Below are 27893 nucleotides of genomic sequence, written 5' to 3'. Positions count from 1 at the left end.
ATGACGTATCTTTTCTTGGAATGTCAAGTCTTTTCTTGGAATGTGTGGAATGTCATGTCTTTTCCTGGAATGTCATGTCTTTTCTTGGAATGTGTGGAATTTCGCGTCTTTGCTTGGAATGTGTGGAATGTCGTGTCTTTTTTGTGAATGCCATGTCTTTTTTTGGAATGTGTGGAATGTCATGTCTTTTCTTGGAATGTTTGGAATGTCGTGTCTTTTATTGGAATGTCATGTCTTTTCTCGGAATGTGTGGAATGTCATGTCTTTTCTTGGAATGTGTGGAATGTCGTGTCTTTTTTTGGAATGTCATGTCTTTTCTTGGAATGTCATGTCCTTTCTTGGAATGTGTGGAATGTCGCATTTTTTCTTGGAATGTCGTGTCTTTTATTGGAATGTCATGTCTTTTTTTGGAATGTGTGGAATGTCATGTCTTTTCTTGGAATGTGTGGAATGTCGTGTCTTTTCTTGGAATGTGTGGAATGTCATATCTTTTCCTGGAATGTCATGTCTTTTCCTGGAATGTGTAGAATGGCGCGTCTTTTCATGGAATGTGTGGAATGTCGTGTCTTTTCATGGAATGTGTGGAATGTCATGTCTTTTCTTGGAATGTGTGGAATGTCATGTCTTTTCTTGGAATGTCATGTCTTTTCTTGGAATGTGTGGAATGTCGCGTCTTGTCCTGGAATGTGTGGAATGTCGTGTCTTTTCTTGGAATGTCATGTCTTTTCTTGGAATGTCGTGTCTTTTCTTGGAAGGTGTGAAATGTCATGTCTTTTCCTGGAATGTCATGTCTTTTCTTGGAATGTGTGGAATGTCGCGTCTTTTCTTGGAATGTGTGGAATGTCGTGTCTTTTTTGGGAATGTCATATCTTTTTTGGAATGTGTGGAATGTCGCGTTGTCTTGGAATGTGTGGAATGTCATGTCTTTTCTTGGAATGTCATGTCTTTTCTTGGAATGTCGTGTCTTTTCTTGGAATGTGTAGAATGTCAAGTCTTTTAATGGAATGTCATGCCTTTTCCTGGAATGTCATGTCTTTTCTTGGAATGTGTGGAATGTCGTGTCTTTTTTGGGAATGTCATGTCCTTTTTTTGGAATGTGTGGAATGTCATGTCTTTTCATGGAATGTGTGGAATGTCGTGTCTTTTCTTGGAATGTCATATCTTTTCTTGGAATGTGTGGAATGTCGCATCTTTTCTTGGAATGTGTGGAATGTCATGTTTTTTTTTGGGAATGTGTGGAATGTCGCGTCATCTTGGAATATGTGGAATGTCATGTCTTTTCTTGGAATGTCATGTCTTTTCTTGGAATGTTGTGTCTTTTCTTGGAATGTGTGGAATGTCATGTCTTTTAATGGAATGTCATGCCTTTTCCTGGAATGTCATGTATTTTTTTGGAATGTGTGGAATGTCGTGTCTTTTTTGGGAATGTCATGTCTTTTTTTGGAATGTGTGGAATGTCATGTCTTTTCTTGGAATGTGTGGAATGTCGTGTCTTTTCTTGGAATGTCATATCTTTTCTTGGAATGTGTGGAATGTCATGTCTTTTCTTGGAATGTGTGGAATGCCGCGTCTTTTCTTGGAATGTGTGGAATGTCGTGTCTTTTTTGGGAATGTCATGTCTTTTTTTTGGAATGTGTAGAATGACGCGTCTTCTTGGAATGTGTGGAATGTCGTGTCTTTTCTCGGAATGTCATGTCTTTTCTTGGAATGGTGTGGAATGTCACGTTTTTTCTTGGAACGTCGTGTCTTTTTTTGGAATGTCATGTCTTTTTTTGGAATGTGTGGAATGTCGTGTCTTTAATTGGAATGTGTGGAAAGTCGTGTCTTTTCTTGGAATGTCATGTCTTTTCTTGGAATGTGTGGAATGTCGTGTATTTTCTTCGAATGTCATGTCTTTTCTTGGAATGTGTGGAATGTCATGTCTTTTCTTGGAATGTCATGTCTTTTCTTGGAATGTGTGGAATGTCATGTCTTTTCTTGGAATGTCATGTCTTGTATTGGAATGTGTAGAATGTCATGTCTTTTCCTGGAATGTCATGTCTTTTTTTGGAATGTGTGGAATGTCATGTCTTTTCATGGAATGTGTGGAATGTCGTGTCTTTTCTTGGAATGTCATATCTTTTCTTGGAATGTGTGGAATGTCGCATCTTTTCTTGGAATGTGTGGAATGTCATGTTTTTTTTTGGAATGTGTGGAATGTCGCGTCATCTTGGAATGTGTGGAATGTCATGTCTTTTCTTGGAATGTCATGTCTTTTCTTGGAATGTTGTGTCTTTTCTTGGAATGTGTTGAATGTCATGTCCTTTAATGGAATGTCATGCCTTTTCCTGGAATGTCATGTATTTTTTTGGAATGTGTGGAATGTCGTGTCTTTTTTGGGAATGTCATGTCTTTTTTTGGAATGTGTGGAATGTCATGTCTTTTCTTGGAATGTGTGGAATGTCGTGTCTTTTCTTGGAATGTCATATCTTTTCTTGGAATGTGTGGAATGTCATGTCTTTTCTTGGAATGTGTGGAATGCCGCGTCTTTTCTTGGAATGTGTGGAATGTCGTGTCTTTTTTGGGAATGTCATGTCTTTTTTTTGGAATGTGTAGAATGACGCGTCTTCTTGGAATGTGTGGAATGTCGTGTCTTTTCTCGGAATGTCATGTCTTTTCTTGGAATGGTGTGGAATGTCACGTTTTTTCTTGGAATGTCGTGTCTTTTTTTGGAATGTCATGTCTTTTTTTGGAATGTGTGGAATGTCGTGTCTTTAATTGGAATGTTTGGAAAGTCATGTATTTTCCTGGAATGTCATGCCTTTTCTTGGAATGTGTGGAATGTCGTGTATTTTCTTCGAATGTCATGTCTTTTCTTGGAATGTGTGGAATGTCATGTCTTTTCTTGGAATGTCATGTCTTTTCTTGGAATGTGTGGAATGTCATGTCTTTTCTTGGAATGTCATGTCTTTTATTGGAATGTGTAGAATGTCATGTCTTTTCCTGGAATGTCATGTCTTTTCTTGGAATGTGTGGAATGACGCGTCTTTTCTTGGAATGTGTGGAATGTCGTGTCTCTTTTGGGAATGTGTGGAATGTCATGTCTTTTCTTGGAATGTGTGGAATGTCATGTCTTTCCTGGAATGTCATGTCTTTTCTTGGAATATGTGGAATGTCACGTCTTTTCTTGAAATGTGTGGAATGTTGTGTCTTTTCTTGGAATGTCATGTCTTTTCTTGGAATGTGTGGAATGTCATGTCTTTTCTTGGAATGTCATGTCTTTACTTGGAATGTGTGGAATGTCATGTCTTTTCCTGGAATGTCATGTCTCTTCTTGGAAAGTGTGGAATGACGCGTCTTTTCTTGGAATGTGTGGAATGTCGTGTCTTTTTTGGGAATGTGTGGAATGTCATGTCTTTTCTTGGAATATGTCGAATGTCACGTTTTTTCTTGGAATGTCGTGTCTTTTTTTGGAATGTCATGTCTTTTTTTGGAATGTGTGGAATATCGTGTCTTTTCTTTGGAATGTGTGGAATGTCATGTCTTTTCCGGGAATGTCATGTCTTTTCTTGGAATGTCATGTCTTTTCTTGGAATGTGTGGAATGTCATGTCTTTTCCTGGAATGTCATGTCTTTTCTTGGAATGTGTGGAATGACGCGTCTTTTCTTGAAATGTGTGGAATGTCGTGTCTTTTTTTGGAATGTCATGTCTTTTTTTGGAATGTGTGGAATGTCAAGTCTTTTCTTGGAATGTGTGGAATGTCGTGTCATTTCTTGGAATGTCATTTCTTTTCTTGGAATGTGTGGAATGTCGCGTCTTTTCTTGGAATGTGTGGAATGTCGTGTCTTTTTTGGGAATGTGTGGAATGTCATGTCTTTTCTTGGAATGTGTGGAATGTCGTATCTTTTCTTGGAAAGTCATGTCTTTTCTTGGAATGTGTGGAATGTCATGTCTTTTCTTGGAATGTGTGGAATGTCGCGTCTTATCTTGGAATGTGTGGAATGTCGTGTCTTTTTGGGAATGTGTGGAATGTCATGGCTTTTCTTGGAATGTGTGGAATGTCGTGTCTTTTCTTGGAATATGTGGAATGTCATGTCTTTTCCTGGAATGTCATGTCTTTTCCTGGAATGTCATATCTTTTCTTGGAATGTCACGTCTTTTCCTAGAATGTGTGGAATGTCATGTCTTTTCTTGGAATGTGTGGAATGTCATGTCTTTTCCTGGAATGTCATGTCTTTTCTTGGAATGTGTGGAATGACGCGTCTTTTCTTGGAATGTGTGGAATGTCATGTCTTTTTTGGGAATGTGTGGAATGTCATGTCTTTTCTTGGAATGTGTGAAATGTCATGTCTTTTCTTGGAATGTCATGTCTTTTCTTAGAATGTGTGGAATGTCGCGTCTTTTCTTGAAATGTGTGGAATATCGTGTCTTTTCTTGGAATGTCATGTCTTTTCTTGGAATGTGTGGAATGTCATGTCTTTTCTTGGAATGTCTTGTCTTTTCTTGGAATGTGTGGAATGTCATGTATTTTCCTGGAATGTCATGCCTTTTCTTGGAATGTGTGGAATGTCGTGTCTTTTCTTGGAATGTCATGTCTTTTCTTGGAATGTGTGGAATGTCATGTCTTTTCTTGGAATGTCATGTCTTTTCTTGGAATGTGTGGAATGTCATGTCTTTTCCTGGAATGTCATGTCTTTTCTTGGAATGTGTGGAATGTCATTCCAAGAAAAGACACGACATTCCAAACATTCCAAGAAAAGACATGACATTCCACACGTTCCTTCTTTTCTTGGAATGTGTGGAATGTCATGTCTTTTCTTGGAATGTCATGTCTTTTCTTGGAATGTGTGGAATGTCATGTCTTTTCCTGGAATGTCATGTCTTTTCTTGGAATGTGTGGAATGTCATTCCAAGAAAAGACACGACATTCCAAGAAAAGACATGACATTCCACACGTTCCAAAAAAAGACATGGCATTCACAAAAAAGACACGACATTCCACACATTACAAGAAAAGACATGACATTCCAAGAAAAAACATGACATTCCAAGCGACATTCCAAGAAAAGACATGACATTTCAAGAAAACATATGACATTCCAAGAAAAGACATGACATTCCAAGAAAAGACATGACATTCCAAAAAAATACATGACATTCCAGGAAAAGACATGACATTCCAAAAAAAGATATGACATTCCAAGAAAAGACATGACATTCCACATGACATTCCAAGAAAAGACATGACATTCCAACACAAAACATGACATTCCAAGAAAAAGACATGACATTCCAAGACATAACATTCCAAGAAAAGACACGACATTGCACACGACATTCCAAAAAAACACATGACATTCCAAAAAAGACATGACATTCCAATAAAAGACATGAAATTCAAAATAAAGTCATGACATTCCAAGAAAAGACACGACATTCCACACAACATTCCAAAAAATGACATGACATTCCAAAAAAAGACATGACATTCCAGGAAAAGACATGACATTCCAAAAAAAGACATCACATTCCAGGAAAAGACATGACATTCCAAGAAAAGACATGACATTCCAAAAAAAAGTCATAACATTCCAGGAAAATTCATGACATTCCAAGAAAAGACATGACATTCCACACAACATTCCAAAAAAAGACATGACATTCCAAGAAAAGACATGACATTCCAAATATAGACATGACATTCCAGGAAAAGACATGACATTCCTATAAAGGACATGACATTCCAAAAAAAGTCATGACATTCCAGGAAAAGACATGACATTCCAAGAAAAGACATGACATTCCACATGACATTCCAAGAAAAGACACGACATTCCACACATTCCAAGAAAAGACACGACATTCCACACGATATTCCAATAAAACTACAGACATTCCAAGAAAAGACATGACATTCCAAGAAAAGACATGACATTCCACACATTCCAAAAAAAGACATGACATTCCAAGAAAAGACATGACATTCCACACGACATTCCAAGAAAAGACATGATGTAGGAAGTTGGCTCTGTATGTACTATTTCAAAGTAAGAAATAGCATGCACAGAGTCCAAGGGTTCCCCATAGAGGTAAGATAGTGGCAAAAAGAGATAATTCTAATGCTCTATTTTCTGGTAGTGTGGTCGAGCAGTAGCCTTATCAGAGGGTAGTGTTAAGCATTTGTTGTACACACACAGGCAATAAATGAGGAACACACACTCAAAGACAATTCCAGGCCAATAGGTTTTTATATAGAAACATATCTTTTCTTAGTTTATTTTAAGAACCACAGGTTCAAGATTTACAAATAATACTTTAAATGAAAGGTATTTCACTTAGGAGCTTTAGGAACTTTGAATTAGCAAAATAGCATATACAGTTTTCACAAAAATGGCAATAAGCTATTTTAAAACTGGACACCGTGCAATTTTCAACAGTTCCTGGGGGAGGTAAGTGTTTGTTAGTTTTGCAGGTAAGTAAACCACCTACAGGGTTCAAAGTTGGGTCCAAGGTAGCCCACCGTTGGGGGTTCAGGGCAACCCCAAAGTTACCACACCAGCAGCTCAGGGCTGGTCAGGTGCAGAGGTCAAAGTGGTGCCCAAAACACATAGGCTTCAATGGAGAAGGGGGTGCCCCGGTTCCAGTTTGCCAGCAGGTAAGTACCCGCGTCTTCGGAGGGCAGACCAGGGTGGTTTTGTAGGGCACTGGGGGGGACACAAGTCAGCACAAAAAGTACACCCTCAGCGGCACGGGGGATGCCGGGTGCAGAGTGCAAACAGGCGTCAGGTTTGCAATGTAGTTCAATGGGAGACCCAGAGGTCCCCTCTGCGAAGCAGGCAGGCAAGGGGGGGGGTCCTCGGGGTAGCCACCACCTGGGCAAGGGAGAGGGCCACCTGGGGGTTGCTCCTGCACTGGAGGTCGGATCCTTCAGGTCCTGGGGCTGCCGGTGCAGTGTCCTTACCAGGCATCGGGTTCTTAGAAGCAGGCAGTTGCGGTCAGGGGGAGCCTCTGGATTCCCTCTGCAGGCGTCGCTGTGGGGGCTCAGGGGGGTCAACTCTGGCTACTCACGGGCTCACAGTCACTGGGGAGTCCTCCCTGTAGTGTTAGTTCTCCACAAGTTGAGCCGGGGGCGTCGGGTGCAGAGTGTAAAGTCTTGCGCTTCCAGCGGGAAACGTGTGTTCTTTAAAATTTGCTTCTTTGTTGCAAAGATGTTTCTTCTTTGGAGCAGAGCCACTGTCCTCTGCAGTTCTTGGTCCTTTTAGGTGCAGGGTAGTCCTCTGAGGCTTCAGAGGTCGCTGGACCCTGTGGAACGCGTCGCTGTTGCAGTTTTTCTTGAAGTGGGGAGACAGGCCGGTAGAGCTGGGGCCAAAGCAGTTGGTGTCTCCATCTTCTCTGCAGGGCTTTCAGGTCAGCAGTGCTTCTTCATCTTAGGTTGCAGGAATCTAGTTTCCTAGGTTCTGGGGAGCCCCTAAATACTGAATTTAGGGGTGTGTTTATGTCTGGGAGGGCAGTAGCTAATGGCTACTGTCCTTGAGGGTGGCTACACCCTCTTTGTGCCTCCTCCCTGAGGGGAGGGGGGCACATCCCTATTCCTATGGGGGCAATCCTCCAAAATCAAGATGGAGGATTTCTAAAGGCAGGGGTCACCTCAGCTCAGGACACCTTAGGGGCTGTCCTGACTGGTGGGTGACTCCTCCTTGTTTTTCTCATTATCTCCCCTGGACTTGCCGCCAAAAGTGGGGGCTGTGTCCAGGGGGCAGGCATCTCCACTAGCTGGAGTGCCCTGGGGCATTGTATTTTTTTGCAATGTCATGTGGAATGTCGTGTCTTTTCTTGGAATGTCGTGTGGAATGTCATGTCTTTTCTTGGAATGTCATGTCTTTTCCTGGAATGTCATGTCTTTTTTTGGAATGTCGTGTGGAATGTCGTGTCTTTTCTTGGAATGTCATGTCTTTTCTTGGAATGTCATGTTTTGTGTTGGAATGTCATGTCTTTTCTTGGAATGTCATGTGGAATGTCATGTCTTTTCCTGGAATGTCATGACTTTTTTTGGAATGTGATGTCTTTTCTTGGAATGTCGTGTGGAATGTCATGTCTTTCCTGGAATGTCATGACTTTTTTTGGAATGTCATGTCTTTTCCTGGAATGTCATGTCTTTTCCTGGAATGTCATGTATTTTTTTGGAATGTCATATATTTTCTTGGAATGTCATGTCTTTTCTTGGAATGTCGTGTGGAATGTCGTGTCTTTTCTTGGAATGTGTGGAATGTCGTGTCTTTTCTTGGAATGTCGTGTGGAATGTCATGTTTTTTCTTTGAATTCCATGTCTTTTCGTGGAATGGCATGACTTTTTTTGGAATGTCAAGTCTTTTCTTGGAATGTCATGTCTTTTCCTGGAATGTCATGTCTTTTTTTGGAATGTTATTTCTTTTCTTGGAATGTCATGTCTTTTTTTGGAATGTCGTGTGGAATGTCATGTCTTTTCTTGGAATGTCATGTCGGCAACTGACATATACCCGCGCGGCACCACTTACGTCACACTCACACACACTGCAGCTGACAAAGCCTTGCGGTTTGTCCTATCCACATACACAAAACTACTGCGATATATTGCGAGCACCCAAACCCAAATTTGTCGGTTTTACTACAGGAAGGCTATCACATTCACTTCAGAACTTTACAGAGATTTCACTTGAAGCCTCGGCCGCTACTCTCTCCTTCTCAGCTCCTGCATACGCAAGCAGAATTCGACCCGCAAATCCTACTCTCGACTTGTCAATGGTTTGTTCTAGTGCACTTTAGAACTTGCCAAATCCCCATCGAAGGTTTCACTCACACAATTTGACTCAAACTCGACTTGTCAACCACGCCCGATTGACCTATTAAACCGCACAAATTACAACATAAACCCAAGTGCCTCCTACACTTGTCAATATACTCCGGAGTCTTAGACATTGACGGTCCGTACAACACCAACAACCACATGGATAATTTTTTAGCACAAAGCGCCACACTCACATGAAGTTCACAGACTTCCCTACTCTCATACTGCAGAGTGCGCCCACTCCTACTAAAATAACATTACCTGGCCTAAATCCACACAAACTTCACAAAACACCTGCAATATGCGTAAGCTGAACAAGCGCAAATTCTACACCACACATACTAAAACGCCGAGAACATACCCATCTCACTTAGGCAGGCTCTGAGATTCCGGGAAAGTCATGGGGAATTTAGAAACGCATCATACCTCCAATTTGCATTATCTCGAAAAACAATTTAAAAGAATAATCCTCCGTCCTAGGGCCCCAAAGGGCCTAAACCGTCGCTCTGCTACCAGAACTGTTAACGCGTCCCTTTATGATTAATTTACTCACTTTGGGGCTCGTTTTAGGCCAATGAATCTTTTGACCCTGTTTGAAGACACCTTAGGACAAGATAGCTAATCAACATGTCAATCAATATGTCAATAGCGTCATCAATATTTATTAAAACAATGCAATTCACCTTAGTCAATGACATTTACTGAAACTCAGAAACACCATGACCTTTCAGTCATGAATAACCACACCAGTTTGAAATGAGTTTTGTGGATTGTATTCCCTATTGATTACAATTCTACTAGTAAGTTTATTAGTCTCAAAACCAAGAAACACATTAGCATAGTTACAATATGGCAATTCTGATAAGATTTCATCAAAGCAAGGATCACAAACATCAGAATATAACACGGCGTCAGCATAGGTTATTTTAGCAGAGTATCATCATTGCGTTATTCAACAAAGCATAGATTCAGTCATTTGTCTATTTGCGTCAGTTTAGTGAACCCCTCTCCTAACCTCTAATTAGCATTAGCATGTTGGGCTTCATGCAAAACAATTTAGTAACATCAATTTGGAAAACATCTAGCTATGGTCTCTGTCAAAAGAAGCAGTTGGTTCCTAGTAAGGAAAATGCAAACAGTCAATCACAATTTCATTGTCATATAGTTACCCTCCGTTTGGGGTCAGCACTCAGGTTCGGTCTTTGTCCTCAGGACATCAGTTGATTCGCCATCAGGAATTCAGCAATCGGGTGAAAGGGGGCACTTCCCTCATAAGGAGGTAAAGTGTGACCGGGCAACCTAAGGGCAAGGATGGTTCTAAGTAAAATTAACAAGTCACTAAGCAAAGTGACAAAGTCTCTGGATCATAGCAAATCGCATCAGCATCTCCCCTCTCCTAGTCTCCTACTCCCTAGTTCTAATTTACTTCCTGGTGTCAAGGGTTTTTATCCCCATTTCGTTGTACATTCCCCTAAAATTTGATTGGACAAGGGGTTGCACCCCACTATCTTTAACCAATTAACTTCATATTAGCTCATCGAATTTGTCACCCTATAACAGTTCTCACGTATTTTATTGGTCCTTATGATTCACGTCTTTAGCAGGTGGAATGTCCGGTATGATTTCATAGTCTTGTGGTCCTTTGCACATCTTCAGTCAGTGGCTCCATTGTCTGTACCGGTTCAGGCGACCTTGTACCTACGACTGGTCTACATTGTTGCATTCAACTAAAATGTTTCTATAAGGAAGACGAATTTCATGAGAACGGATCTACTACAGTTAAATTCAGCTTCTAGTTTAGAGAAAAAAACCAGAGTTAATGTCCTTCATCAAGTCAGCACATTGCACGTTAGAAAAATACATTTAATATGAGAGTCAGGCAGCTAGGCCTCGACTCATGCTAACTAAAGGCCTAGTGATTTATTAGCAAAACCTTTACATATACCTATTATTATTAGTGTAGAATCATATCATAACATAATAATTCATCAACATTAGTCAGTTTTATTACTCCCCGTATGTTGGTGGCCACTCCCCGTGGGCACATTTCAAATGCACGTTTTAGCAAAATACATTAATACAGTTTCTAGGCGGCATTATTATAAATTAGTACATAAACATTTCATGTTAATATAGATTATATAAGCTATTCTCTCTCAGCGGCATTCCCATCAGGGAGCTTCTACCTCCCCATTCTTCGTGGGCTAAGAGAATGAATAACAAGGGTTCTTCTGGGCCTACTGTTTGCTAAAGGTCTTGCTGACATTCTGGAGAAAGTTAACTGGGCAGCTGCTGAGCGCCTATAGTCAGAATATTCAAAGTTCGTGCTGTGCTGCAGCAGAAGAGGGAACGATACACTTCCCAGCCTGAATCAGCACCCACCTGTGCTGACACCTATTGACGAGCCCTCCGATAGGCTCTAGTCTCTGACCTGGGGGTAGCAATGGCCACATCGCGGCTGGAGAAAGAACCATGGAAAGCAGCAAACTTCCACAGCGGGCCAGCACCTGATCCTCACTTGTTATCCGAAAAAATGTTGCCCAGACTCTTCATGTCAGCCACGGACCTCCTGTAGACTGCAGCGCTCCCACCCTCAAACTAGAATGGAAGAGGGTCGGTTTCAGAGAAAGAAACACATCAGGCACAGCTCTTAAGAGCTCAGCAACCACCTGTGGCTTGCCCAGAGCCACCATCTTGAAGTTGTTAAACCCACTCCTAGTCTCTACTTATTTTAAAGCTGGCATGCACAGGTAAATTCATGGAGAGTATATAGACTTCATGTAAGTGCTGAGAACCTTACCTAGTACGTGTAGAAACAGGTTCATGACTCATAAACAGTGAGTTGTGTGTGTACTGTTTTCAGTCTTGTGGAGGATACACATCTGTGTTGAAATACATCATTTTTGTCTTTCTCTGCTACCTTAAACTGCCTGAGAGTCAACATCTGCTCACACCAGTCTTATGTAATTTATGGATGAGTAGATAGGAAGTAACACCTGTAGCACGCATCTAACAAAATAACAAAAGTTTAGTTGATATTAAACTCAAACCCATCTATTTGTAAAAGACCCTATCAGATTTTTAAAATATGCGAGGAAACTATGGCCTAGAGGGGTAGTTATAACTGCAGAAGTCCAAAGTAAAGGTTTTTTGGTCTCACTAAAGAGACAGAGCCTCAGAAATTACCTAAGAGGAGTTTGATGAAAAAGTCAACAGTTCGACCAATGAAAAATTATTGAGTGTGTACTGAGAACGTATTTACTTGACTATTAAATGATTTCTCAAAGTGATTTATCAAAATGCATTTCAAATAACTTGAGAATTATATAGATTATATTAGAGATCTTCAAGTAATTTCATTCCTGGTCTTCCTCAAACTTTCAACATTACTGCGTTGAATACAAATGTTTGCAACTTCAGTCAAATTGGAATGTGCTGCAGGGCAAGAATAGTAGCCAGAATGTGTTTTAAGTAGGGTGACTGGAGTTGTACTTTTGGACTGCTTCAGTGCACTTCCTGATGGCCTCCTGTGTCTTTAACTTCAAAATTATAACTATTTTGATATATTTTGTTAATGTTTTGAACAAGTTAACTAAAAATCTTACAATTCTCATACAAAATAACTTGTCACATTTTGTCAATATGATTCAGAGTAGTATCCTTTACAATAGATATTGAGCTTCTTCTTGCACAAGACACAGCGGGCCTCATTATGATCTCAGTGGTAAAAACCACTGAGATCAGCACTGATGCTCAACAGAAGATCGCCAGCGCGACTACTTCCCCTCGCCGGCCGAATAATGTTTTCCCTGTGTTTCTGCCCGCCGGGCCAGCAGGGAAAAGGGCCGTAACATTGACAGCGGCTCCAAATGGAGCCACCACCAATGTAGGTGTGTGGTGGGTGCAGCCGCACCCACCGCACAGATCCGGGCAGTGACCTGCACGATGGGGAACTGCACGGGGGCCCCTGCGCTGCCCATGCCAAGTGCATGGGCAGTGCAGGGGCCCCCCGGGGGTCCCCGGAGCACCCCTTCCGCCAGCCTTTCTCTGGCAGGGGAACCCACCAGGGAAAGGCTGGAAGAAAAGGGATCATTATCCGAAGGGCAGTGCTGCTTGCAGCCCTGCCAGATAATGATTTACTCCACCATCAGGTAGCCTGGTGGTGGAGGAGGGCCACCACAGGCAGTCCTTCCGGTGAACATTATATGGTGGTTCAGACCGCCGTCGGTGGCGGTCATTGCCGCTGCCGCCGGCATGGTGGTCTGAACTGCCAGGGTTCATAATGAGCCCCAAAATGTCTATTAGGACAGTAGGAAAAATGGCACAGTCCCAAATAATGTAATAAAAGAACATGTGCCTCTATCCTACTTGAAATGTGTCCGTGAATAACAAGGAAGGAGTAAGATGGTACCTACCAAGTCTTAACTTTTGTCCATATATACAAAACAATGTTACAGTAGAAATCATAGAAAGAAAGCTTCATAATTCTTGCGCAGGGGCTAACTTCCTCTAAGGTCCTTCTGACACAAAGAATTAATTACACAATCAATAATGCAGAGGTTTAATCAATTATCAATTGATTGTACATGTACATGCACATATACACATATATTATAGTGACAATTTCAATGAGAAAGTAGGTGCTACGAGTACCAATGCAGTGCTAGTGAAAAATAAGTGTATAAACCAAATATAGAAAAACACAATACAAACCCGCCCCTAAAAACCAAACTACCCCGACCCCCTACCCCAACTCTGAAAAACAAACTACTCCACTCCTAAAAACAAAACTACCCCAACCCCACTACCCTGCCCCTAAAAACAAAACTACCCTGATCCCCCACCCCAAGCCCTTAATCCAGCCCACCCCTAAAAACTACTCCCCAACCCTGCCCCAGCCCCACTTACCTGATCGTGTCCTCTCCTGATCCACTCCGCCTTTTTCTCTGCCTTAGCCACGCGTATGCGTAGGTCAGCACATCCGTGGTAAAGGCAGAGAAAAAGACACGCGTTGTTCCGGCAAGTGTCGTCACACTTGTGTTGTAAACGTAATCGAAGTTAGGAAGCCGTTGTTCAGGACGTTTCCACCTGAAAAAGTAGCAGTCTGAACAAGGGCATACATCAAATAAAATAAAGACCTCTGACTGGGATCACAAATGAATGGTCTTATAGGCAAATTCACAAGGCTTGCTGAGTGCGTGGGTCCAAAATCCTAAACTGCACGTAGCCACCCACTGCTGTCTAGTTTGGTGACCAGGCATCAGTTGGTGACTATGCACAGCTAGGGGTTTTGGACTGACATGCTCAATAAGTTTTGTGAAGTACATATTTTTCTGCTTTTATTTGATCCTTCTGAAGAATTTGCCTCTAAGACCGGTCATTTGTGATCTCCGTCATAGGGCTTCATGTCTGGTTTTGAAGTGTTAACTTTCATCTGATCTGTTAAAAATAATTTACAAAATCTACATTGGAAAAAAGAAAAGGCTAGATGGTTCTGGGGTTTTGTACTGTGAGTCATTCAAGGCCCATAAGCATGTTGGATGGAACGTCTGCCTTAAGGGTCGATATAAAAAGTAACCGGCATTTATCAACAAAAGTGATTTTTGACCATATCCATCATAAATGTGTGGATAAAATATCTTCTTCACATAATTGTGTTGAACAAATTATAATATAGCAATTAATTTAGCAAAAATATAGTGTATTGCAATGAAATGGAATAACTGTTACTAATTGCATCGGGTTTGATATTGATTTGCAGATTGCTGCAGTCTTCAAGCCCATCTTGAGATCTGCGCCCATCTTTAAGAGTTTCAGGAAGCTCGTGAAAACGGGTCTTCTCACACATTATTTTGAATTGAGACCCGCCCAGACAAGTGATTGTGTTCGAATAACATCTGAAATCACTCCGTCTAATAAAGACACGACTTTCATTGATTAATCTCATCTATCTGTATACTTGTTATTCAAACGAGCGCTCTGATTTTATGGAAAGATGACACGCAGCAATATACAAAACATATACATAATTGAATAAATAGATAAATACTTCCGTAAACTGACGGTATATGCATGTCTCCCTCAGTGCCAGCCTGGAAGACGCCCGAGTTCTAAAGAACTAATTTTATTTTTATCTGATAATTATTGAATGTAATTGTCCACCCACATATTTTCAGTTATATTATTTCTGCACAATTATATAGAAAAGAAATGTGATGGATACATTAATAGATGTAAAACTGACAAATTAATTACTGTTATTGGACTGCCCATTTGTTACAGGTGACCATGAAGAAAAAAATGTAACGAACATAACCCAAAAAAAATTCAGGGGCATATTTATACTCCGTTTGCGCCGGAATTGCGTCGTTTTTTTTGACGCAATTCCCACACAAAACTAACTCCATATTTATACTTTGGCGTTAGACGCGTCTAGTGCCAAAGTCCATGGAGTTAGCGTAATTTTTTAGCGTGGACACCTACTTTGCGTTAATTATATGCAAGGTAGGCGTTCCCGTCTAAAAAATCGACTCCGAGGCATGTGCGTCGGATTTATACTCCCGGGCAAAATTCACGCCCGGGAGTGGGCGGGTCAAAAAAAATGACGTACGGCCGCTTTTGCGCCGTTTTTTAGCGCCTGCAAAAGGCAGGCGTTAAGGGACCTGTGGGCTCTGAAGGAGCCCAGAGGTGCCCTCCCATGCCCCCAGGGACACCCCCTGTCACCCTTGCCCACCCCAGGAGGACACCCAAGGCTGGAGGGACCCATCCCAGGGACATTAAGGTAAGTTCAGGTAAGTGTTTTTTTGTTGTTTTTTTTGTGGCATACGGGGGCCTGATTTGAGTCCCCCTACATGCCACTATGCCCAATGACCATGCCCAGGGGACAGAAGTCCCCTGGGCATGGCCATTGGGCAAGGGGGCATGACTCCTGTCTTTGCTAAGACAGGAGTCATTTCTATGGGGGTTGGGAGTGAAAAAAAATGGCGCAAATCGGGTTGAGGCGAAAAAATTGCCTCAACCTGACTTGCCCCATTTCTTGACGCCCAAGCCCCATATCCCCCTACGCCGGCGCTGCCTGGTGTACGTCGTTTTATTTAACGCACACCAGACGGTGCCGGTGGCTAACGCCGGCTAATGTCATTCAATAAATACGGCGCCCGCATGGCGCTTCAGAATGGCGTTAGCCGGCGCTAATTTTTTTGGCGCAAAACTGCGTTAGCGCAGCTTTGCGTCAAAAAGTATAAATATGGGCCTCAGTCTCATTCGGGTGTGCAGACGGAGCTGCCCTTTGTCACGCTCGTGGTCTATAATATTTTTAAATGAAGACTACATAAAACAATGATGAAAATCTCAAAAAGGCTTCTTACATTCTGGACCTTCTAGTGCGGTGACATTAAAAGTACCTCAGTGTAAAGAAAGCGATTTTCGGGGCCACTGACACACTGCTCTGCACCATCCTAAAGTTATCTCATATCATTTATGAGAAGCCTGTATGATTTGCTCTGGAAAAAAACCTGAACATGAAAATATGTTGACATTCTGCAGACACGAGAGTAAATTAATCAGCATTAACATTCCTGCTTTGGATAGAACATGTCATCGTGAGCCATTACCGGTGAAAGCTCAGTTTGGCTTGCTCCCAACATTTATATGCTATCTGTGGATTTCAGGCAAGTTTGTCCATCATACGCTTCTGCCCATTTAGAGAACAGCAAACTTTGTACGGATAATACTCTCAGAGCGGAATAAGGTGATAAAGTAGCAGCTGTATTGTCAAAATGGCTTTCTTCCAAAATCTATTAGTGGAAGGAAACCGCATTCAAATTATTTATTTCTTCCAACCTAAATTATATTCTCGTGCAATAACTAGTATTTTTTTTTCTGAACAAAATCCGGGGAGACTGAGGACAGTATAACAGGGTTCTGGTAGACCATGTTTCTTTATTTGTTATTGATTTATACATGGTATTTATTTAGGTGTTTTATACAGCACCAACATGCATACTTTTCACGTCGTTGGACCACCGGTGTTAAGTATAATTTGGTTTGGGTTACTGTAGCCTGGGTAGTAACTCTTCTGGAATTGTTCTCGGCAATAGGTTGGGAACAGCGGGGTTGTCAGTGAGTGGCATCCAATGCCTAATTTGTGGAGGTGGTTTTCAGTGCTCGCCACCAGCAATGAATTGTTAAAAATTACTAACACATGCCTCCCAAGCTATACCTTTAGCTCTGGGGACCTGGAATACTCTGAACCACCACACTTGCAAAGGGATGGTTAGAAATGTATTTAGAACCGTCATTGGCAGTGATGACAGAGCCAATGGGTGGTACAAGCTATAGCAGTCTCCTGGTTAGGGCCCTGGCACTTATAATTTAACAAATTAAGCACTGGCGGCATCTGGTTGTAGATGGGTGGCATCTGTATCGATCACCCACAGGTTCTGCCATCAAGCATTACTCGTTGTGAACAGCACCTTCTAAAAGCAATGAGACGTGTGACATATCACGGGCATAAGGGTTGAACATTTGAAATTATGAATGCTGGGTGAATAAGGATTTTCATAACACCCATGAAACATGGCATCTATCTTCTGTCCCTGAGACAGATTGAGGGACAATAAAATGAATTTGTTTGTTTTCTATTCTGTTCTTGGCATGGCCTTGAATGACATGACATGTTTTTCTGTACACGCTAATATTTGTTTGGTGCAAATAGACCCAATAGAAGGAGTTCTGAAAACGGAGGAGAGTGTTTATGTGTTCTTCTGATAAATCTGCTTATTGGGTTGGTGTGACTGTGGATGGTCCTTAGGTGTTTTATAATCGAAAGAGGGTGTGTGTGTGCGTGAGTTTGTGGACATGTATGCTTGCACACTCCTGCGTTTTGTGGGTAGTTCCAAAGGGAGAGCATCAAAGGTGATGTCTTGTGACTTTCCTCTGAAAGTGAGCCTGTGATCAGTGACCCACGGGGTTGTGCTTCAACGGGGTGATCTATCATGTCATCTACGTAGACATTGGTTATCTTGATTATTAAACCTGAAGAGTGCGCAATACGTTGCTGGTTTCTCTTCAGTTTGTGGTTGTGATAAGTGACAGAAAAGCTAACTTCTAGTTCCCCTTTTCCCATATTTTAGCCATGTATGTTAATTGGTCATTTCAATTCCAGGTGCTTCTCCCTCCCCAATCAAAATGTTTTGAGAAAATTGCAGCAATTTCAGAAATGTTCGCGCAAGAGAGTAGTCAGAAAATTAAAACAACACCCACTTCAAAATAAAGCACTGATGCTACCAAGTGTTCATCCACTCTGCCATCAATCCACTTATCCACTCTGCCATCCATTCATCATCCATCCATCCATCCATCCTTCCACTCTGCCATCCATCTATTCATCCACCCAATCTGCCATCCATTCATCCATCACCCACTCTGCCATTCATCTATCCACTTTTCCTTCCATCCATCCATTCTGCCATCCATCTATTCACTCTGCCATCCACCCATCCACTCTGTTATCCATCCTTTCCCTCTGCCATCCATCCGCATTGTCATCCACTCCTCCATCCTTCAACCATTCTCTCTGCCATCCATCCATTCCTCAGTGCCAAAAAATATATCCATCTTTTCTGCCATCGGTCCACACTGTCATCCATCCATCCACCAGCCATCCACCCATCCATCCACTCTGCCATCATTGTTAGTGCATCTAAAGAATCCACATGATACATTTTGGGAAAGATTAGTCCTAAGTAACATATCTCCTCCCAAAATGCAGGCAAGTTGAAGTAAGCATTTTTTCCACAGATAAAATATACTCCTGGTATGATTGGATCATCCTCGTGAAAGATCTGCCATTCACCTCCTGATTACTCCAGAGTCTATTCTCACTAAGTACCTAAGGGATAACCCGTCTGCAAACTGGCGACCACCCACTGAACCTATTAGGAGTTTCCAGCGAGGCTGATTGGCAGAAGCCTGGTTTTCCACCAGTCAGCCTAGCTGGAAACAGGTGGCAGCATTGTCTCCAGCTCAAAATCGAGCCGGCGGCAATTCTGTCACCTGCAGGGTACACCAGCACCTTTGAAATGTTCACTGTTTGCACAGAAGACAGACAACATTGAGAGGATGCTGGGAAGGGGGACCCATGGCCCACTGCACCTGATCTCCACCAGCCTTTTCATGGCAGTGAAACCTCTATGAAAAGGCTGGCAGAGAACGAGGTCATAATCCGCAGGGCAGCACTACCCTGGCAGATTGCTACCTCCACCTGGTGTCAACCCATTGGGATCACCGATACCGGCGGAGACGACGGAACCCTGGCGCACTGACTGCCAGGGTCTTAATGCAGGGGGTCGGACCACCACAGCAGTGGTAGTCCTAACCTGCAACGCAAGGCTGGCAGTCTTAGCACCACCAGCCTCTTAATAAGGCCCTCAGTATTTCCCACTAATGTTTTCTTTCTCTGTATTTGTCATTTATACACACATATCTTTCCAGTGAACCTCTCATTCAATCTTAATTTAGGTACAGTCATCTTTTCTTGCATTCATCTTCTTCTCCATCCACACATTCATTTGTACATAATTTTTGTGTAAGGCTTTTATTCCTCTCCTCTAATATCTGTCTCAAACTTTCTTTTGTCCATTCATTTTACATGTTACATTTCTTTCATGCACTTTAACAGTGCTTATAGAGCAATAGGGTCTAAAATAATGACTAGCTGTCTCCATTTCTGTAGCCTCTGGGTGTAAATTCATATCTTTCATTAAAGGTACTTTTGAAAGCACCATTTCAAAAATTGGAAACTAATACTCAAAATGGTGCAATCTATATAGTAACTAAGCAATAGACCTGGCCTGGCCCTTTAAAGTTTGTGGAGGGAACCCCAAGACAGCCACCTTCATTTTGTAAGCCTTGCTTTTTCCCTGAGCCCTAATACAGCCCAGTGATCAAGGATTCCTAGGAGACCTAGGTAAGGAGTCGCAGACTTTTTTGGGAAGTCTTATCATTTGTTTAAAAGTGTTTTGTACTGCTACCCATGCCCATGCAATGTAAACTCTCTGTGTTTCAGGCAGCTTGGCCTTCTAAAAGTGTTGTTTTTTAGCCATGGCTGTTTGAAATTTCCCTCCTAGTGTGTGGCAAAAGACTGCATAAAGCCCCCAAACCTTCTTTTTTAAGTAAAAAGGCTGCATACACCTCAGTGGCTAACCAAAGTGTGTTTAGGAGACTGCTTAAGCTGTTTCTGTGATCTAAATTGAGTTTAGAAACTGTCTGAATCACCTGTTTTTGCCTTGATAAAGCCACATTTCTGAGTGCGCGACAAGCAGTATTTCAGTGTTTTTTACAATTTCTCCCTTACCTGGAAAGTAGACTCTGCTAGCTTGGAAGTGTGGATTCATCCTGTCTGTACCCAAGAAGATTCTGAATAGAGCAGTAGCTCCCTCCTCCCTTCCCACAGGGGCTGGGGCTTCAGTTAACTTGGCCCTTATATAGGTTTCTATTGGTGGTTGCATATGGTGTTGCGATAGGTTGTTGGGGTTGGTCTTTCTATTGGCTTAAGGATTATGGTTGGGTTTGTAATTGGATTCCTATTGGTCCCTGCTTTTTAGGGGTGGGTTTGTGATTGGTACTAGGGTTGAAATTCCTACTGGTTCCTGGTTTTTAGGATTGGGGTTGTGATTGGTACTATGGTTGAGATTCCTATTGGTTCCTGCTTTTAAGGGTTGGGTTTGCGATTGGTGCTAGGGTTGAGATTCCTATTGGTTCTTGCTTTTTAGGGTTGGGGTTGTGATTGGTACTAGTTTTGAGATTCCTATAGGTTCCTGGTTTTTAGGGTTGGGGTTGTGATTGGTACTAGGGTTGAGATTCCTATTGGTCCCTGCTTTTTAGGGTTGAGTTTGTGATTGGTTGTCAGGATTAGGGGTATGATTAGTGAATAGGGCTGGGTTTCCCATTGGTTGTCAGATTTAGGGTTACACATCTGATTGGTTAGGATTATGTTTCTATTGGCCAGTAGGGCTATTTAAGCCTAGGGCTCAGGGCATCTCAGCCAGGGTGTTGAGGCTAAGGGTGTAGAGGACAAGGGCAGTTGCCTTTTTGAGCCTGTACGGAAGTGGTCGGGCCTAGGGCCAGAAATGCTGCCCAATTCTCCTTTGACCAGAAAGGACCTTACTCCCTACACATCCATCAACATGCAAACACATTATCAGCAAAGACATCCAACTCTTGCATCACAAACAGACCTCATACAGATTGCAATGTCTCATCAACCAACACAAAACCACATATTCCACACATATGCACATATCCACCACAACTACAACAGTAAAACACCTTCATTCTCACAGCAAACGCAACTCTGTCCATTCCCGCTAACACAACCTGCCATCGTCCACACAACACAAAACCACATTATACATTACTTTCAGCCATCCAGATACACACTCCCTGTTCATACAAACCAACAGCACTATCCTCTATTTGCTCCACACAGACCCCTTTTCATCAAGACAATACCTAAACTGAGCCTTCCAACACACCATCTACAAACACCCTTCCCCTCTTTTCACCAATTACACACAACCATACAATTCTCACACTCCACTCCACCACACATATTACCTCTTCCAGTCATCACAACTAACACCAACTCCCCTGATACACATTCATCCCCTCTTACACATATTATACACTCATACACTCATCTCCAAAACACATTAACACCCCCTGTAGTACTTTAAAACCACTCACCAGCACTAACTCCCATACAAATTCTTCACAGAAAAACACTACATCTGTATCCCCTCTCACAATTCCACAAAAACAATACAGACCACATATCATTATACTTTCCGTCACACCCACTCCCACCCTCATGACTACACAAAGAATACAAATCCTGACCAAACTTTACCCCACATTCTCACTCTTCACAAACATCTACCACAAGCACCCAAACACAGCAACATTCATTCACCCACCTCTCATCCATTGCACAGTTTAGAGTCTTACATTATGATCCACATGCTCCACCACCGCCCCTAACCCATACTCCTTCTACACTACACAGATGCAAACAAAATAAACAACATGCCACTCTTAACAACTTCGCATCCCCTTGTCTATTACATAATAAGGCTACCCTACAAAAAATTTTACACACAGTTATCACAACTAACAACACATCTGCTACAAGCTCAAAATATACTGCTCACCCTTCTCCTAAACAAAACAACACCGCCACTAACAGACTTTTTCTAAACTGCCTGCTCATAAATGCTCGATCACTCTAATAAAAATAAGCACCACATCTACGACCTGCTCACGGTCATACAACCTGACTTACTATTCATAACAGAATCATGGTTGGGAGATGGCAAGGCCGCAGTGTTGCATGAAGCCGCTCCTCTGGGCTATCAAACCATCACACAAAAACTTATAGGCAGGATTTTCTAGATACAGTCTCAAACTTTATTACATTATACTCAAACCTATGCATTCTAAGGGGGCCAAATATTTGGTTTGACAAACCCAATATGCCCCATCTAAAAGCTTTAACCACTGGCCTAGTCGCAGTGAATCTACACCAGATTGTACACAATCCCACACACATCGCTGGACACATCCTAAATGTAATTTTTGCGAAGCCTGAACTAGTTACCATTCATAGCATCACGCCAATCACATTGTCAGACCACCATTTGAAATCTGGGATGATCTTAAAAACTCGACCGCAATGGAGTTTCTGCACTACTTCTCTCGGACCTCTCTACTGCCTTTCATACAGTTGACCATGATACCCAAATTCAAAGACTCCGTAAAGCTGGCATAGAATGGACTGCTCTCGACTGGATTACATCCTACCTTCAAAACAGATCTAACATTATCTATTCTACCCCCCTTTTCGTCCAAACCGTACCTCACAAAAGCAGGGGTCCCCCCATTGATCAATCATCTCACCTTTGCTTTTCAACATCTACATGATATCATTACCAGAACTGATCGATGATTTTCAACTCACATGCTACAACTATACAGATGACACACAGATACTACTTAAATTGGAATGCCCCAAAGACATTGAAAACTCACAAATCTTCTATTGCCTCAGAGCCGTTGATCAGTGGATGGCTTGGAGCCATCTCAAACTAAATGCTTCCAAAACAGAAATGCTCACATGTAGTGACTGGAAAAATTATGACCCTCTGTGCGCCTGACCTGACGATCTCGGAACACCTCCTCAATTATCCAAGGAAGTTAAAAACCTTGGAATTACTATGGACTCCAAGTTAACAATGAATGCCCACATGGACAAATTAGCACGAACAACCTTCATCACCTTAAATACTCTGCAACACATGTTCCCCCACCTGGGATTTCCACACGGGGTGCAGGCTACTATCTCTCTTGTACTATCCAAACTGGACTATACCAATGTCCTCTATCATGGATCATCTCTATCTATTATGAAAAAACTACAAAGTATTTAGAGCTCCGCTGACAGGCTACTATTACATGTAAAGTCACAAGCCCACATCTCCCCTGCCTTGAGAGCACAACACTGGTTACCTGTTTGCCAGAAGATCCACCTTCAAGATGCTTTGTATCACCCACAAAGCTATACATGGAACAGGACCATTTTTATCACAAGCAAAATAACCAAATAAATTCAACAAAGAAACCTCCGTTCAAGATTAGCACCCCGACTCAGAACACCAACATACAAGAGAAAGACTATAACGTGTACATCCTTATCCGTTCAAGCAGCCAAACTATAGAATTCATTACCCCCAAATATAAGATCCACGGATAACTATCTTGTCTTCAGAAGACTACTCAGGAGTTTGGCTCTTTCCTTCATAAGCACCATATTCAAACAGGAATGGAACGCATATGCCTGTGTTTTTGTTTAAATCTGATTATGTGTATATTCTAGATATGTATAATTCTTTAGGAAATATGTACCGCTACTATGTCATAACAATAAATTACACACATACGCTTTAACCCTTTAAATGCGGGCGTCGGCCACTGGCCGACGCCAGCACTACCTCCCTGGTGCGGGTCACGACCAGTGGCCGACACCAGGGAGGGGGTTAATAAATCCTCGGGTGCGTCGGATTTATTTATTTATTTTTTGTTCCCTGTGAGACACGGAAGCTCTTCCGTGTCTCCCCCCGCCCCCCACCCGCAACCCACCCGTCCCTTTGTGATGTCAGTGCGCCGGGGGCATATTTTTTTTTAAAAAAGGTAGGTGCCCCCTGGGGGGGGGGGGGGTGAGGGGGCACGATCGCGCCCCCCCAGGGGCAAATTATTCTTATTATTAATATTTTTTAAAGAAAAACAAATGGACAGGGGGTCGCCCGTGGGCAGGGCGACCCCGTGTGGGGGCAATATTTTTTTTAGTTGTTGTAGGGTTTCCCTGGGGGCTATTTTGGCCCCCAAGGAAACCTTACAACAACTAAATATATATATATATATATATATATATATATATATATATATATATATATATATATATATATATATGTATAGATAAATCACTTTTGTCAATACGTCTGTGGTTTCCCTGGGGGCTGCGATGGGCCCCCAGGAAAACCAGACCCACATATAAAAGTGATATATATATATATCCTCCAACACTCCCTTAAATATCAGGAGAACCAGGACACCTCCAATGTGAAAATTTAATTTATTTCAGCACAGACATCCAACGCGTTTCGCCAACAGCCTTACTCATGGAATGATATATATATATAGATTTGCCACCAGTTGTCTTGCATACACAGCTTGCGTCTTCAAAGCAACTGCACATACTTCAACTGACGCTTTTCAACTGTAGCTTTTAGGCAGCAATAAAAAGGTCAAGTAAGTATTGTGATTATGTTTCTGCTACAAAAGGGTCAGACTTGTCTAGTGGCAGTTTTAGTGCCATAAAGAAGCGCAGAAGGTTTATATGCCTACTGCAAAGAGCAAATATGTATTTTATGTTAATAGCTGAATACATTAGTAAAGTCAGCCATTACCTGCGCTATAACACAAATGAAATGTATGTGCGGGGTGGAGGGCGGCTATGGAGAGATGAAGGGCACTTTTGCTGGGTGGTAATGAGGGAATCCGAGGAGGAGGGAGTGGGATCACCAATAATGATTGTTGGACTGGGTGCAGGAGGTGCTAAAGACTGTGACGAATGGTATGTGACAAGGTGTTTTTTGAGTGTCTTGAAAGAACGTGCTGATTGAGGGAAGAAGCGCAGGTAAGGTGGCCTCTACTGTTGCACGTATCTCACACACACCATCGATTTTGTGACTGTCTACGTAGGCTAGTGTTTTAGAGCAACAGTTTAGCCAATAGCCGAGATGGCATCTTGATGGATGACTGCTGCCGTCACTCGGGTTATAGAGGACAGCTCTGACATAGGATCAAAGACTGAGACATCACATACTGAGACAGCATCTGAGGGATAGGACAAGGGCGCAGACGCTGGGAGTGATTTTTCAGTCAGAGGAGTCCCATTCGATAACTCCTCTTCCAGTAAACTATGAGGGAGGTGATGAGGACAGTCCTGCTGTCCCTTCGCAAGCAGTCTGTGCAACTGGGTAATAGTGGGTTAGCCCAACTCAGAGAGCAGGTGAATGCGGCGGCAAGCAGAGAGAGAGAGTGCTCTCTTGGGAGCTCCCCAATTTAGTTCAGCCCCAAATTCCACCGCCCAAATCGTATTGTGGAGACATCAAAATTATCTATTACAAAACAAACTGGTTTTGTAAGGCAGGCACCTGTGTTTTTGGTCCTGGGTTCGGCGACCATATAGAGAAACACACTAAACCCAAACATTTCTGGAAACTAGACATTCGGGGGAGTCCACAGAGGTGTGACTTGTGTGAATTCCCCAAAGTTTTCTTACCCAGAATACCCTGAAAAGCTGAAATATTGAATAAAAACTCTATTTTTCTCGCATTTCTGTCACACAAACTACAGGAATATGCTGGGATCCACAAAATTCCTACCACCCAGTGATTCCTCACCTGTCCTGATAAAAACACTACCCCACTTGAGTGCCTGCGTCAGGAATGGATCACCCCAGGGTCAACAGCCGCCTCATGTAAGGACCAACATTGACCGTTGTGTGATCTATTCCTGTCGCGGGCACCAGGCCTACCCACGCAAGTGAGGCACCATTTTTATCGGGAGACTTGGGGGAACGCTGGGTGGAAGAAAATTTGTGGCTCCTCTCAGATTCCAGAACTTTCTGTCACCGAAATGTGAGGAAAATGTGTTTTTTTAGCCAACTTTTGAGGTTTGCAAAGGATTCTGGGTAACAGAACCTGGTCAGAGCCCCACAGGTCACCCCATCTTGGATTCCCCTAGGTCTCTAGTTTTCAAAAATGCACAGATTTGGTTTATTTCCCTAGCTGCCAGCTGAGCTAGAAGCCAAAATCTACAGGTAGGCACTTTGCAAAAAACACCTCTGTTTTCTGTGAAAAAATGTGATGTGTCCACGTTGTGTTTTGGGCCATTTCCATTTGTGGGCGCTAGGCCTACCCACGCAAGTGAGGTACCATTTTTATCGGGAGACTTGGGGGAACGCTGAGTGGAAGGAAATTTGTGCCTCCTCTCAAATTCCAGAACTTTCTGTCACTGAAATTTGAGGGAAATGTGTTTTTTTAGCAAAATTTTGAGGTTTGCAAAGGATTCTGGGTAACAGAACCTGGTCAGAGCCCCACAAGTCTCCCCATCTTGGATTCCCCTAGGTCTCTAGTTTTAAAAAATGAGCTGGTTTGCTAGGTTTCACCAAGTGCCGGCTGAGCTAGAGGCCAAAATCTACAGCTAGACACTTTGCAAAAAACACGTCAGATTTCAATGTAAAAATAGGATGTGTCCATGTTGCGTTTCCTGTCGCTAGCATTAGGCCTACCCACGCAAGTGAGGTACCATTTTTATCGGGAGTCTTGGGGGAACACACAATAGCAAAACAAGTGTTATTGCCCCTTGTCTTTCTCTACATGTTTTCCTTCCAAATGTAAGACAGTGTGTAAAAAAGACGTCTATTTGAGAAATGGCCTGTAATTCACATGCTAGTATGGGCACCCCGGAAGTCAGAGATGTGCAAATAACCACTGCTTCTCAACACCTTATCTTATGCCCATTTTGGAAATACAAAGGTTTGCTTGATACCTATTTTTCACTTTTTATATTTCAGCAAATGAATTGCTGTATACCCGATATAGAATGAAAACCCATTGCAAGGTGCAGCTCATTTATTGGCTCTAGGTACCTAGGGATCTTGATAAACCTACAAGCCCTATATATCCTCGCAACCGTAAAAGTCAAGCACACGTAACGGTATATTGCTTTAAAAAATCTGACATTGCAGGAAAAAGTTACAGAGTAAAACGTTGAGAAAAACTGCTGTTTTTTCAGCTCACTTTCAATATTTTTTTTATTTTAGCTGTTATTTTCTGTAGGAAAACCTTGTAGGATCTACACAAATGACCCCTTGCTGAATTCAGAATTTTATCTACTTTTCAGAAATGTTTAGCTTTCTGAGATCCAGCATTGGTTTCACACCCATTCCTGTCACTAACTGGAAGGAGGCTGAAAGCACCAAAAATAGTAAAAATGGGGAAAGTCCCAGTAAAATGCCAAAATTGTGTTGAAAAATTTGGTTTTCTGATTCAAGTCTGTCCGTTCCTGAAAGGTGGGAAGATGGTGATTTTAGCACCAGAAACCCTTTGTTGATGCCACTTTCAGGGAAAAAACCACAAGCCTTCTTCGGCAGTCCTTTTTTCCCATTTTTTTGAAAAAAACTAATTTTTCACTGTATTTTGGCTAATTTCTTGGTCTCCTCCAGGTGAAACCACAAACTCTGGGTACCATTAGAATCCCTAGGATGTTGGAAAAAAAGGACGCAAATTTGGCGTGGATAGCTTATGTGGACAAAAAGTTATGAAGGCCTAAGCGCGAACTACCCCAAATAGCCAAAAAAGGGCTCAGCACGGGGGGGAAAGGCCCAGCAGCTAAGAGGTTAAACCTGTTTAACAAATGTATATTTACTCAGGGTGATATATTATTATATATATATATTATATATAT

The sequence above is a fragment of the Pleurodeles waltl genome, chromosome 8 (genome assembly GCF_031143425.1).
Source record: "Pleurodeles waltl isolate 20211129_DDA chromosome 8, aPleWal1.hap1.20221129, whole genome shotgun sequence".
Lineage (NCBI taxonomy): Eukaryota > Metazoa > Chordata > Amphibia > Caudata > Salamandridae > Pleurodeles > Pleurodeles waltl.
This window is presented reverse-complemented; position numbering follows the sequence as displayed.